Genomic DNA, 13,466 nt, shown 5'->3' on the forward strand with positions numbered 1-13,466 from the left:
ACCTACCGAAAGTGTGGATTGACAGCACTTAATACAACTGTACTATTTCCATAATGCAAGGGTACAACAACATATCAAAGAAAGTGACACAGATACAGTCCAGGAATTATAACTTTATTAATTACATTACAGACTTTTGTAGTGGTTCTCTCATTCATTTCATATTTTGGTGCATGCAGAATACTTTTATTCCATACTTATTATACCTTTATTAATGGGTTACAACACTTTTTCATGCTCTCTCATTTATTCTATATTACAATACATGCAGAGACTTTATTCAAGACTTATTATACCTTTATTAATGGGTTACAACACTCTTTTTCAGGCTCTCTCACTTATTTTATATAACAGGACATGCAGAGAAGTTATTCAAGACTTATTAGGCCTTTATTAATGGGTTACAACACTCTTTTTCAGGCTCTCTCACTTATTTTATATAATCATGCAGAATAATTACAAACCTGCCTGGTGGCACAGCCTTAGCAGCCTATCTGCATAGGCTTGCCGATTTGCAGCATGGACACCTGCAGCTGTGAAGTAAATGAAGGGATATTGAGACATACCTATCCATTATATAGACTACAATAGCATTTCTTACGTACTTCATTGCATGGCTACTTACTCAGTAGTGGGGCATCTTGCATGTCACGGGCCTCCTGTATCCATCAGTTCAGTTGGTCCTGCTTCCGTCTCTTCAGGTCTGCATGGTGGGGACAGACATGCTCACTAGTCCGAGGGATGCCTGTGGCACTGGTGAGATCATGAGCTAACCAGTTCCAAGCCTCCACTAAGTGAAACTTGCCTTGCAGGAGTCTTGACTCATGATGGTGGGCAAGGAGCCAAACCATGTATTTTGACTCCTCGATGCCCCACTGTTGCGCTCGAAAGTGAGTACCCTCTCCAGCACCGGCCATTCTGACTGCAGATGGGAGCTACAACCAGTTATGGTGAGTATTCCTGCCTATGGAGCTTAAATATGCCTAATTTCCTGCACTTATTTGTGATTGGCCATTTTTGAAAAGTCTCAGCTAACAGCAAACCTGCTTAGCAATGGTTAAACTTCCATTTATAAGTATATGTATGTTAACAGTGCATGCTTATGCTAAGCTGTCATGGCTTAGTGGTTCAGTATTTTGATTATGGTGCACAGTGTCCTGGGTTCAAGCCTTGTCATTGCTTTTTATTTTACTACTGACCAGACAGGCTAGGGGGTGTGACTGTGTGTAGGCCACTTTGCTCAACTTTGCCCTACATTGCTCCATGTTGCCCGACAGTGCGCTGGTTAGCGTGGTGCACAGCTCCGCGCAAACCTATTGCGCTAGGTAAAGTGCTGCTTAGCTATGGGCAACTATATTGCGCTAGGTAAAGCGCTGCTTAGCTATGGGCAACTATATTGCAGTGGGTACAATGCTGTTTAGCTGTGGGCAACTATATTGCGCTAAGTACAACACTGCTTAGCTATGGGCAACTATATTGCACTGGGTACAATGCTGCTTAGCTATAGGCAATTGTATGTCAATATCCTTAATGCTGCTCACCTTCTTATATTTATATATATACATTTTGTTCACTAATACATAGGCCATTTCAATGCTTTTTACTAAAATTTCATGCATATATGTCAAGAATTATTTTATATACTAATTTAAAACATAAAATAGAAAGTCAAATGGTGGGACTAGAACCGGGAATGCCTCCTCTTTGTGCGAAGGCTCTACCACTACGCTATTGCTATTTGGCTTGATTTGCATAAACATTTCTTATTATGCTCTTCGATGTCAAAATTGCTAACTGTAGCTAAGCAAATGGGCACACCCGCGCAAACACACGCAAATACAGGCAGCTATATCAGGAATTATTAAAAAAAAAGTTTACATTTTACAATTACAAAGGGGTTTAGTATGTGAGGATGTGTAGTGTTTGCTATGTGTACATTTCAGTGGACTCAGTCATTGCACTTGTCATTTTCACATTTATATAGTTGCAGGGGCGTGGATATTTGGACTGCTCGGCAGTCCAACATGCCCCCTGCAGTCTTACACGCTCCGTGTTAGCCTTCCAGTTGAGTCAGCGCACCCTCATGCATATGCATGACACGCTGACGTCATACTCTTAGACGACAGTCTCCGAGTAAGACTTAGTTAGTCTTACATGGAGGATTACTGAACTCCCCCCCCCCCCAAGGATATTCAGACAATTTTTTTGTGCCTAACCAAAACATTACTTTATTGGTAAACACTCAAAGTATACATATATGGTAAAAGATCAAACATATATTTTATAGTTATCAGAGGAAATGTTTAATAGTCACAATAAAACAAAAAAAAAATACATAGTCTAAATAAACTAAGATGGATTTAACTTTATTATCTTTAAATACCGATGGCTTAAACAAGCCTAGCAAGAGATTAAATCTACTGAAATATTTAAAACTGAGCAAAGTACAAATTGTCTTCCTTCAAGAAACTCATTTCAAAATAAATGACAATTACAAATGGAGTCCTAAGGAATATATGATATTGGTGCAATCCACTTATAAGACAAAGACAAAAGGGGTAACAATTTTATGGAAAACAAATGTGATTAACCTAGAAATCATTTATAAGTATGAAGATAAAGAAGGCCTTATGGCATTAGTAATAGTTAAATATAATAACAGAATATGGACCCTAGCCAATCTGTACTGGTTCCCAGGGATTGGATCAGGAAATGTTAAAAAAAACACTTGGATTTCATTTCCAATAATTATAAAGGCAACTTAATATTAGGAGGAGATTTTAACTGTATATCTGATATTTCTGAAACTACAAATAAAAGACCGCTGCGTACATCTGCTGTATCAAAAGCTTTAAACAAGTGGGTAGAATAATTTCATTTTGTAGATACTTTCAAATTTAAAGAAGATAAATCTTTGTTGTTTTCTCATCAATATCACATATTTGGTACCCAAACTAGAACAGATAAAATATTTGCTTCCCATGGCTTATACTCTAAAATCATTAATTTCTCAATTACTCCCTACCCCTTTTCAGACCACAATTCATTGATGCTAAAACTTCAAAATGGGCACAGACCATTAATCTTTAACTCCAGAATTCCAGCATATATAACTAAAATTAAAGAGTTTAAACCCTGGTTATTATTTGAATTACAGCTCTTCTTAGATGTTAATTAAACCACAGAGATAAATAAAATAATGATATGTGACTCATTAAAAGCTTACATATATGGTAAAACCCCGACTTGGTATAAAAAATCATAGAATGGGTTTCTGAATTATTAGATCTACAATCCAAACTTTTGTCAGTAAAAGCAGAAAAAAATCAAAATCATTTGGAGATGAAAAAGAAATTAGAAATATTAAACAATAAATACAATGAAATGCTAACACATAAAACTAGTTTAGCTTTAGAAAAACTAAAAATTAATACCTTGGCCATTTCTCCCAAATAGCTACATAATTTATCCATAAGAATCAAAATACAATCAAAAGCTAATAACATTGAAAGTATCTTCTGTGTAAATAAAGGGAAAAATGTCTCGGATATAGGTGACATTCTTGATGCCTATAGAAATCACTATATGGAACATTTCCTACAAGAAAATATACATATTGATCAAATAAATCTAGAAAGAAAATGTTCTAATATAAAAAAATACCAGAAAAATTAAAACTAGATCTGCAAGCACCCATATCCTACAAAGAAATTACAGATACAATAAAAGAGGGTAAAAATAATAAAGCTCCAGGTATAGATGGCATAATTATGGAAATATATTAATTTTTCCTTGAAAGATACTATCCCTCTTCCATAAAACTCTATTAGGAATTCAGTCACAAGCTTTAATACCACATTCTTGGAGATATTCCTTAATCACAGCAATCCTAAAGGAAAACAAATCCCCAAACCTATGTACCTCATATTGACCTACATCATTATTAAATCATGACTATAAGATATTTATGACAATATTAACTAAAAGAATGAAAATACCACTATCCAAAACAATAAATAATGATCAAAGTTGACTTATATATCATAGACACACACACATGTCAATATTAAACGGATAATTTCTCTTATAGATTATGTTAATGAAGAAAATAAAGAAACACTCATAATTGGCTTAGATATAGAGAAAGCCTATTTATTAAAAATTCTGGTGTTATTTGAATTTCCTCCTTCCTTTGTTCGTATACTAAAGAATATATATAAAATAATTTAGCGTATGTTAAGCTAAGTCCTTTCACCTTTGAATCTATACATATAACAAAGGATAATAAACAAGGATGTCCCATGTCACTGATTCTATTTGGTTTAGCTATTGAAGTGTTGGCAGATTCAATACGTAACAATGCAAAAATCAAAGGAGTAAATGTTTATAAACAATACAATTCTAAAGTAATGCTCTTTGCTGATGGCATATTGATAACATTATCCAATACAAAAGAGAGGGTGGCCACGGTGGTGCAGCGGTTAGAGTTGCCACCTCACAGCAAGAGGTTCTCTGGTTTGATTCTCGGCTGGGGTGCGTTATGTGCGGAGTCTGCATGTGGTCATGTGGGTTTCCTCCCAAAGACATGCAGTAGGTGGATTGGACACTCTAAATTGGCCCTAGGTGTGAGTGTGGGCGTGTGTGTGCCTTCTGTGTGGAAGGTTGGGTGCCGGGCTGGCAACTCAACACTGTAAAACTCCACTGCCAATCATGAGTGGACAAATGATCCGCCGTGGCAACCCCTAACCAGGAAAAGCTGAAAGAAGAAGAAGATCCAATACAAAAGAGACATTAGAAGAATTAGATATTTTAATTACACATTTTACAGGACTTCAGGACTCCATTTCAATAAATCAAAATCAAAATTTTTATTTTTAAATAAAAAAACTACAATAATATCAATACAATTAAAATCTCTGAGAAAAAGTGGAGCAAAATAATGTTAACATTTGAAGATAGACTACATTTAATAAAAATGGTTTTACTACCCAAGATTCTATATATAGCTTTGGCAATACAACTGTTACCAGAAAGGAATATACTCAAAGAAATATACTCATGCCTAATAACATTTTTTATGGTTTCCCAAAAGAAACAGAATAGCTTTAATACATCATATCAGACCATGGAAACATGGAGGATTAACCTTTCCTGATATAGAAATATATATAAAAGCATCAATATCTAAAACAATCTCAGATTACTAACTATAATATCAATAAATGAATTTGATTTACAAAAAAAAATTCAAATAGATAAAAAAAAATTCTATGGCATATATTATGTATTAGTATGCAATATAACATAAATAAGCCCACTAAAACTCATATGATTAATTATTATATTGACTCATTTAGGAAAATTATTAATGCAAATATTGATTTAAAAATCTGGTTTGATCTTTTAACACCATTCATAGTTACAAAGCGCTATCTACATAAAATATACAGAGAAATAATTAATTCCTGGGAACAGAAAGAATTTATTTGTTGGTTTCAATATATCAAAGAACTAAGTTCTGGATGTGCAAACAATAGAAACAACATACAAAATTCCACAACAAGATTGGTTAACTATGCAAAGCGTTCTGACGTATTCACAAGATTTATGCAGACTAATTAGTAATTCTTCATTTAAAGAAATGCCTAAACATAGGGAATACCTATATGAAATATATAATGATTATGACATGGGAAATGGTATTTCAACATTTTATAAGATATTGATAAATTATAAAACAACACCCAAATCCTCATATTTGAATTATATAACAAAAGGACACTCATTACAGTTAACTGAAGAAATTAAATCAAATATTTTGTTATCAACAAAACTTACATCCTTTACACAATACTGGAAAGTTTTTAATTGGAAATGCTTGCACAGAGCATTCTTAACTCCAGATAGAATTACTAAAATTAATTCTTCCACAAAGGGAATATGTTGGAGGTGTGAGGAAATACACAATCCAGATTAGAATCACATTACTTTGACTGTGTTAAAATTAAGCCATGTTGGAATGGTATTAAAAACTTTTTACAAGCTTTATTTAATGAATCTTTTAACTTATCTACAGCTCAGGTATTATTAAATGTGCATGAAGGTCCTCATTTGAATGAGTCAAACATGTATCTAGTATGGACAATACTTGCAATCTTAAGGAAGTGTATAACAAGAAGATGGAATACAAACACAATACCGACTTTGGAAGACTTCTACAGCCTACTGAAGACCACGGCATTGTCGGAAATTAAAATTAAAGAATTAAGGATTCATCCTAAGCCATTTATTAACAATCCATGGAAAAAAGTCTTATCATTGATTGACACTTTACAATAACTGAACAGATTCACTCTGATAACTGGATTGTTATACCTATAAAGTAATTGTAGGGTCTATATTAGAACATCGAAGTTTCACAACTTTCAATGTTCTAATAATGACCCCTATTCAGCGAATGCTGAAAATAGTGAAGCTGCAGAAAACCAAATTACTTCCTAGGGAAAAAATTTGGTTGTCCGTTTCTGTCGCTTCGCTATTTTCAGTGCTTTTTTGGAATGTTGCGGGTTGGGTTCAGGTAAGTGTGCGATTGTGTGAACATGAGGGTTAGGGCGGGTTAGGTGAGTTAGGGTTAGGGCGTGGGTCAGGTAAGTGTGCGATTGTATGGACATGAGGGTTAGGGCGGGGTAGGTGAGTTATGGTTAGAGCACAAGTGGGGTGAGTGTGCAATAGAGATGGACCTTAGGGTTAGGTTTTGGGTTAAGGTAAGTGGATAGCTAGTGGTGTATGTACAGTTTAGTGTAGGGTTAGATGTAAGATTTTAGGTGTATGTGTGTGGATTGTTGTTTGTATGGTGTGCTTGTGTTGTGTGTATGTGTTTCGGAACAGCAAATTTTTTCCCTAGGAAAAAATTAGCTGTTCTGAATGTTTGATGTTGTCAGCCTTCGCTGAATAGGGGTCTATATTAGAACATTCGAAGTTCTGAAACTTTGATGTTCTAATATAGACCCGTAATTGTATATATTGAGCTCTGTTATAGTGTCAGGCTGATGTAAATAATGTACATAGTTATTAAGATGTTATATACAAATATTATGGAATTTATTCAACTGTATTTGAAAAAAAAATTTGGAGGATAAAAGCATGGTTTCAGCAGCCTCTAGAGCAAACATAGACAGCATGCAACATGTGGCAAGCAGAAGCAGCCCTAACCATATGGCAGCACCCAGCCCTGCAGGCTCCCCAAGGAAAACCCAGAGCTTTCTAGCAAGTTCCAAGACTAGTTCACGTAAAGGAGCATGCTTAGTAGAGTATAAGAGTGAGTCAGTAAAACCCAAGTCAAGTCTAATTGTTAACTGTCATAATTGTGGAGCCAACCATGAGTCTGAAAGAGAAAAGTGATTAGCATTTGGCCATCAATGCCACAAGTGTGAAAAATGGAACCATTTTCAAAAGTTTTCTAAATCAAGCAAGCATAATTCAGTTAGTAAGAAAGGTCACTCAAAACTGCAAGTTGATCATATAGAAAGCTGCAACCCTACTTTCTATGTAGATGGTGTATACGTGGTCACTGAAAATGTTAATGCAGTAGATTTATTGGCAAAAAACAAAGTATTTTATACTGTCCTGATCAATGGTAAACCCACAGAGCTCAAAGCAGACACTGGTTCAAAGCGTAAAGTGATGTCAGCAGAAACATTTGCTAAAGTGAGAGCTGGTGAACACCTTAATTTGGTCAATAGTGTGAAGCTTGTTGCTTATGGAGGTGAAGAGATTCAAACCAAAGGCTCAGTAGTGCTTTCATGTTATTTGGCTGGGAACAATTACAGTTTGTGATTTTATGTAGTCTGAAGAACTGTGCAGTCATTATTAGGTCTTAGAGACAGTTTGAGAATGAAACTGCTTTCTTTTACCAAAAAAAGTACATTATTTAAGCACATGTCCCAGTTCCAGCTTCAGTGATGCTACTTTCTCAGAGTATGCTGATGTTTTCAATGACAACTGAGGCAAACTTCCATTTATGTACTCCATGAAGTTAGACCCAGAGTTGTCAGACCAGCAAGGAGTGTTCCAATAGCTATGCAGGACAAAGTTAAGGTCCAGTTAGACAAAATGGTGCAGCGAGGTGTGTTTTGTCCAGTCACAGAACCAACTGAGTTGGTATCATCCATGATAGCTGCTTATAAGAAACATTTCAGATGAAATCAGAATATGCATGGACCCAAGAAACTTGAACAAGGCATTAAAAGACCTCATCATCCTATGTGTACAGTCAAGGAGGCTGCAACCCTCATGCCAAATACTACTGTTTTTTCTTTCTTAGATGTAAAGAGTTCATTTTAGCAAGTAATGTTTGATCACAAATCTTCACTACTGACTACATTCAGTACCCCATTTAGTAGATGCAGATTCCTCAGGACGCCTTTTGGAATAAATTCTGCCAGTGAAGTCTTTCATCGTGCAATGGAGCACATTTTTTCAGGCTACCCATGTGCAATAATAGTTGATGATTTACTGGTTGGAGGCAATGGTGAAGCAGAGCATGACAGAAAACCCAGGAAAATTCTGGACGGAGTGTGTGAAGTGAATTCAAAGCTCAATCCTCTGACATGCAAATTCTGACTACCAGAAGTTACTTATGTAAGTCATTTATTTACAAGTACAAGCTTATGACCAGATCCTTCTAAACAAACAGCTATTCTTGAGATACCAGCTCCAGACAATATCCAAGCCCTACAGCGTTTTCTTGGTATGGTTAACTATTTGGGCAAATTTATATCTGACTTTAGTGAGTTAGCACTGTTAAGAGAGCTGACACACAATGATGTTGTATGGTCATGGTTAGAACAACACCAGAGAGCATTTGATAACCTTAAACAGCAAATTGCTAACCCGCCTACATTAAGATGTTATGATGTCCACAAACCAGTAGCTCTTTCCTGTGATGCTTCAAAGTTCAGTCTTGGTGCAGTTATTCTTCAAGAGGGCAGACCTGTTGCCTATGCAGCTAGAACTCTTACCCAAACTGAGATGCAGAATGCTCAAAACTGAGAAGGAATTTTTGGCAGTTGTGTTCGCATGTTTAAAGTTCCATAATTATATTTATGACAGAGCTATCCAGATAGAAACTGACAATCAACCCCTAGTCACTATTTTAAAGAAGCCCATGCATTCAACTCCAGCAAGACTGCAAAGAATGATACTCAAATTGCAACTGTACAATTTCAAAATGGTCTATACAAAAGGTAAACTTCTTTATCTGGCTGATACCTTATTCAGATCACCCAGAAATACCACAGAACAGCTTGATGTAGAGAATTTTGACTTTGATGTTATGGAAGTCTGTAACTTTTCTAGCATAAGACTTGATGAGCTAAGAGATCATATGAGTACTGGTCCAATTTTGCAAAAACTCAACCACTAAATAAATGTAGGATGGCCGTCAAAGCAATCCTGTGTACTGCCAGAAGTGCAACCTTACTTTCCATACAGAGATGAGATGCTGATGGAAAATAATATCATTTTCAAAGGTCCTAAAGTTGTCATTCCTACTTCCTTAGAGCATGAATACATTCAGATTTTGCATCGTGGCCACCCAGGTTCCGATTCTACCAAAAGAAGGATGAGAGGACTAGTAATTTGGCTTTCGCTAGCAAAAGACATTGATAAAGTGCTTTGTTCTTGTTCAGTATGCAGCAGTACTAAGTCGCATTTGCAAAAAGAGCCACTTCAGCTAAGCCAAATTCCTAAACTGCCTTGGTCAACAGTAGCAACTGACATATTTGGTTGGAACAGTCAACATTACTTAATGTTGGTACTCTTATTCGAACTGGTTTGAGATTGATTTGCTACCTAACCAAACATCATTTCTCAGTCTATGGTAGTCCACACAAAGTTATTCCTGACAATGGTTCTCAGTTTACCAGTCAATTATTTCAGAGATTTGCTAAAGAGTGGGACTTTATCCATATTACTAGCAGTCCTGAATATCCTCAGTCAAACGGCCTTGCTGAAGGTTCAGTACAGAGTGCAAAGCAATTACTGGAGATGTCAAAGCATGACAATACTGATAGTTTATCGAATTTACTTAATCTCAGAAGAATACCCTATGGCAAGCTACTTGGCTTACTTGCTCACAGACTTTTATCTAGGCAAACCAGAACAACCTTGTCTATCAGTTCTAGTTTGTTGGTGCCTAATGCTAAAAACAACAGAGCAACCAAAGCCCAAGTTTTCAAAAAGCATACTTCTCAGAAGGCTAGCTATGATAAAATGAGCACATTTCTTCATCTGTTAAAAGAAGGAGAGACAATGAGGATGCAAATGGCGAAAGACTTTGATCAAATTGGTCAAATGAGAGGCATATGTGCTGAGCCGAGATCCTACTTAGTGGAATCTGAGGGTATAGAGTACAATAGAAATCACAGACATCTTCGTTCTGTATCAGAAATGATATTGCATCACTGTACCTACAGACTCTAGATCTTAGAGCAACCCAGACCATGTTCATACCAAGGAACATGTTGCAGTATCCATTCCTGTTTCTGATGATGTCCCAGATGTTCCCAAAGTTGAACATTCCTTGAAGACAGTCTCCATTGCTAGATCCAATACTGACTTTTCTGTTACAAGGTCAGGTCATATTTCAAGACTTAGTGTAAAATACACAGCAACTTGGACATAATTGTTTCATATGTGTCTAATTTTGCATGATTGCATGTCAAATAATTAGTTCTATATAATTGCATGTCAAAAGATCATTTCTGTAAATTGCATCTCATTGAGTACTGCCATTTCATATATGGACAGAGTGTGTGTATGTACCTTTAAGAAGCATTTCCAGATGTAACACTTGCATATAAATAGTGAGCACGTGCAGGCAGTAGTGTCATTTAGAGAAGACAGCCAGAGTGTTAACATGTATGAGTGAAGTAGCCAGTCTGTATATACATTTATTTAAGTTTTAGTCACAAAGGCTCATTTCTGTGCATTTCTGTGTAGTAAAGCTGCTTAAACAGAACTCATGAATGTTCATCTGTTTTATCCTGACCAGACGAGCGACAGTATTATTCTGATATTGTCCATGATTGTGCATGCTTCTCTCTACCTTTGTCCTTAACCTGTTCCTGTCTATGCCACTTGTTTGAGATCTATGCTGACATAACATTCATATTCAGGCAACTCATTTTGCACAGCTTTATAATATGCACCTACCCCCTATTGTATATACCGTCCTTAAAATATGTTCTCCCCATTGTTCATGTCGGGATACTTATATCATAAAGCATCCTCTCCACTGATATGTCACCTTGTGCGACAGTCACATAATATGCAATAACTGTGTAATGATATGACTACACCCACAAAGGAGGTGTACACAGCAGTGCGTACTGTATTATGTACATATGTGATTAGTGCTCAGTTGCAACTGTCTTTCCTTTGTTATTTTTCTCCTTTGTTCATTTCTGCAATTCATCTGTGTATTCCTTTCAATACACACTTCCCCAGAATAGTTATGTATAATTCAATCTATGGACCCTTGCTGATCACCACCAAAACATTTATTCTGTATGCCTAAAACATGTTTGTACAGTACTCTGCACTGATCAAACATTATTCTAATATTTATAACTTTATTAGTTGCCTTATATTAAGACATGGTACATTGTAGCTGTTCATGCAATCATGCAAAACAAGTTTGCCTGTAGGTAAACATCTCTACATATTTGTAGGTGTTCATGCTGCTTAACATGATTTTCTGGCTAAGTTCTCTGGAAAACAAACAACGATAAATCCAACAAACCACAGTCCAAAAAAAAGAATGAAATATATAAACTGCAATCTTTTATTATATAAATAAATTCAACAATAATTGTTATTAAAATAAACAATAAGTGCTTTCATCTATTAATCTATGAGCTTCTTCAGACAACTCCTTTCAGTTAACTTAGGAGTTAAGTACCCATGCTATTCAATTGGTTCCTGCAGACGACACCCACTTCCTATGTCACTTCAAATAAAAAACGCTGTTAGTCCCAAATAGTCACTTAAAATTGTAATAACAAAATACTTAAAGTCATTTAAACAAATATTTGAAAATCATTAAAGATATTAAAAATTATTTAAAAATATATTTAAAAACAGTTTTTCTAAAGGCTCAAATAGTTTAAATAACTATTTTGTTAACAAACGTATAAATACTGTAAATTTAAATGTCAGAAAGAAAATAAAAATGTATACATATGTAAAAATAATACATTATAAAACACACATTAAACTACCCCTCTTAACTCATTAAATCCAAATGACTCCTCCAGGCACATCTGCAGTTAACTCCTACTGACGCCTCTAGGCATCAGATATTGCTTGTTTATATTTGCATCAATAATTCCAAAACAATGCTATGTGCAAGGTTTTAAAATATTTCATCTTAAAGCTTACACAATGGCAAACTCGACTGCATTAATATTTGACCTCTGTCTAGTACAGGTAAATAGATATTAACTGTTGTTTTCATGACACTAATTTATATAGATATAATTTTCACATTTTTCTAAATACCTCAACAACCAAGTAACACAGGCAGAACTCCTTAGCCTCATGTGAAAGCTCTCAGATAGATGAATAAAATGCTTCGAAGAATATGTGTGTAACTTCAGTGATTGCTGAGATATTGTAAGTTGTTTACAAAATATTACAAATGTAATAGTTACTGTATTTACTGTGACTTATAAAATTTGATTTAAGACCTAGAACCTAAAGAATACTGCCACTATAAAAACAGTTTCTGCTGAAGAGTTTGCTATTTATACTGCTTTAATAACCCCCATGGTTCTAGAGATAAGAACATTTGCTTAAAATGTGAGGACATAATTTGATTCTGTCAAAAGGCTTAGGCTCCACCCATTGGAAGTTACAATGTCATCTTTCTGAGCTCCATTGGAGTGAAGGGACAAACCAGTGTTTGTATGCCATAGGGGGCCTAATCTTACAGATACATTCAAAAAGTCCCACGTCAGAAGGGAATAACTTCAGGGGAAACGAAGAAATGTGGGTTTTGCCATTTTTGTAAGCAAATGTATGTAGGTGAATCCTTTAAAATAAAGATCTCAAATATAAATTAAAAGAAAAATTCAACTGCAAATCCAAGGGCTGGTATATGTCGACCTATACTCGGAAAATGAAACAAAAAACGACTAAAAAACCAAAAAGGAGAGTCCAACTGTAGAAAACCCAACGCACTGTCCAACACAGAGTGTTAGAAAAATACACCAACAGCAGCCAAACAGTAAATCACAAGAGATTGTAGAAATCCAAAACACGTTTAATGAAGCTTTGCACCAATGTGCAAACTTCATCAGAATAAATAAGAGGAGACAACAGTGTAGGTTTTATACATTCAACTTAATTGTTCTTAACAACATAATTGAAGACAATTAAAATAATTAACTTACAATGAATGTATT

Source organism: Protopterus annectens, chromosome 6.part0 (genome assembly GCF_019279795.1).
Source record: "Protopterus annectens isolate FY-2018-M chromosome 6.part0, PAN1.0, whole genome shotgun sequence".
In the NCBI taxonomy this organism is placed as follows: Eukaryota; Metazoa; Chordata; order Ceratodontiformes; family Protopteridae; genus Protopterus; species Protopterus annectens.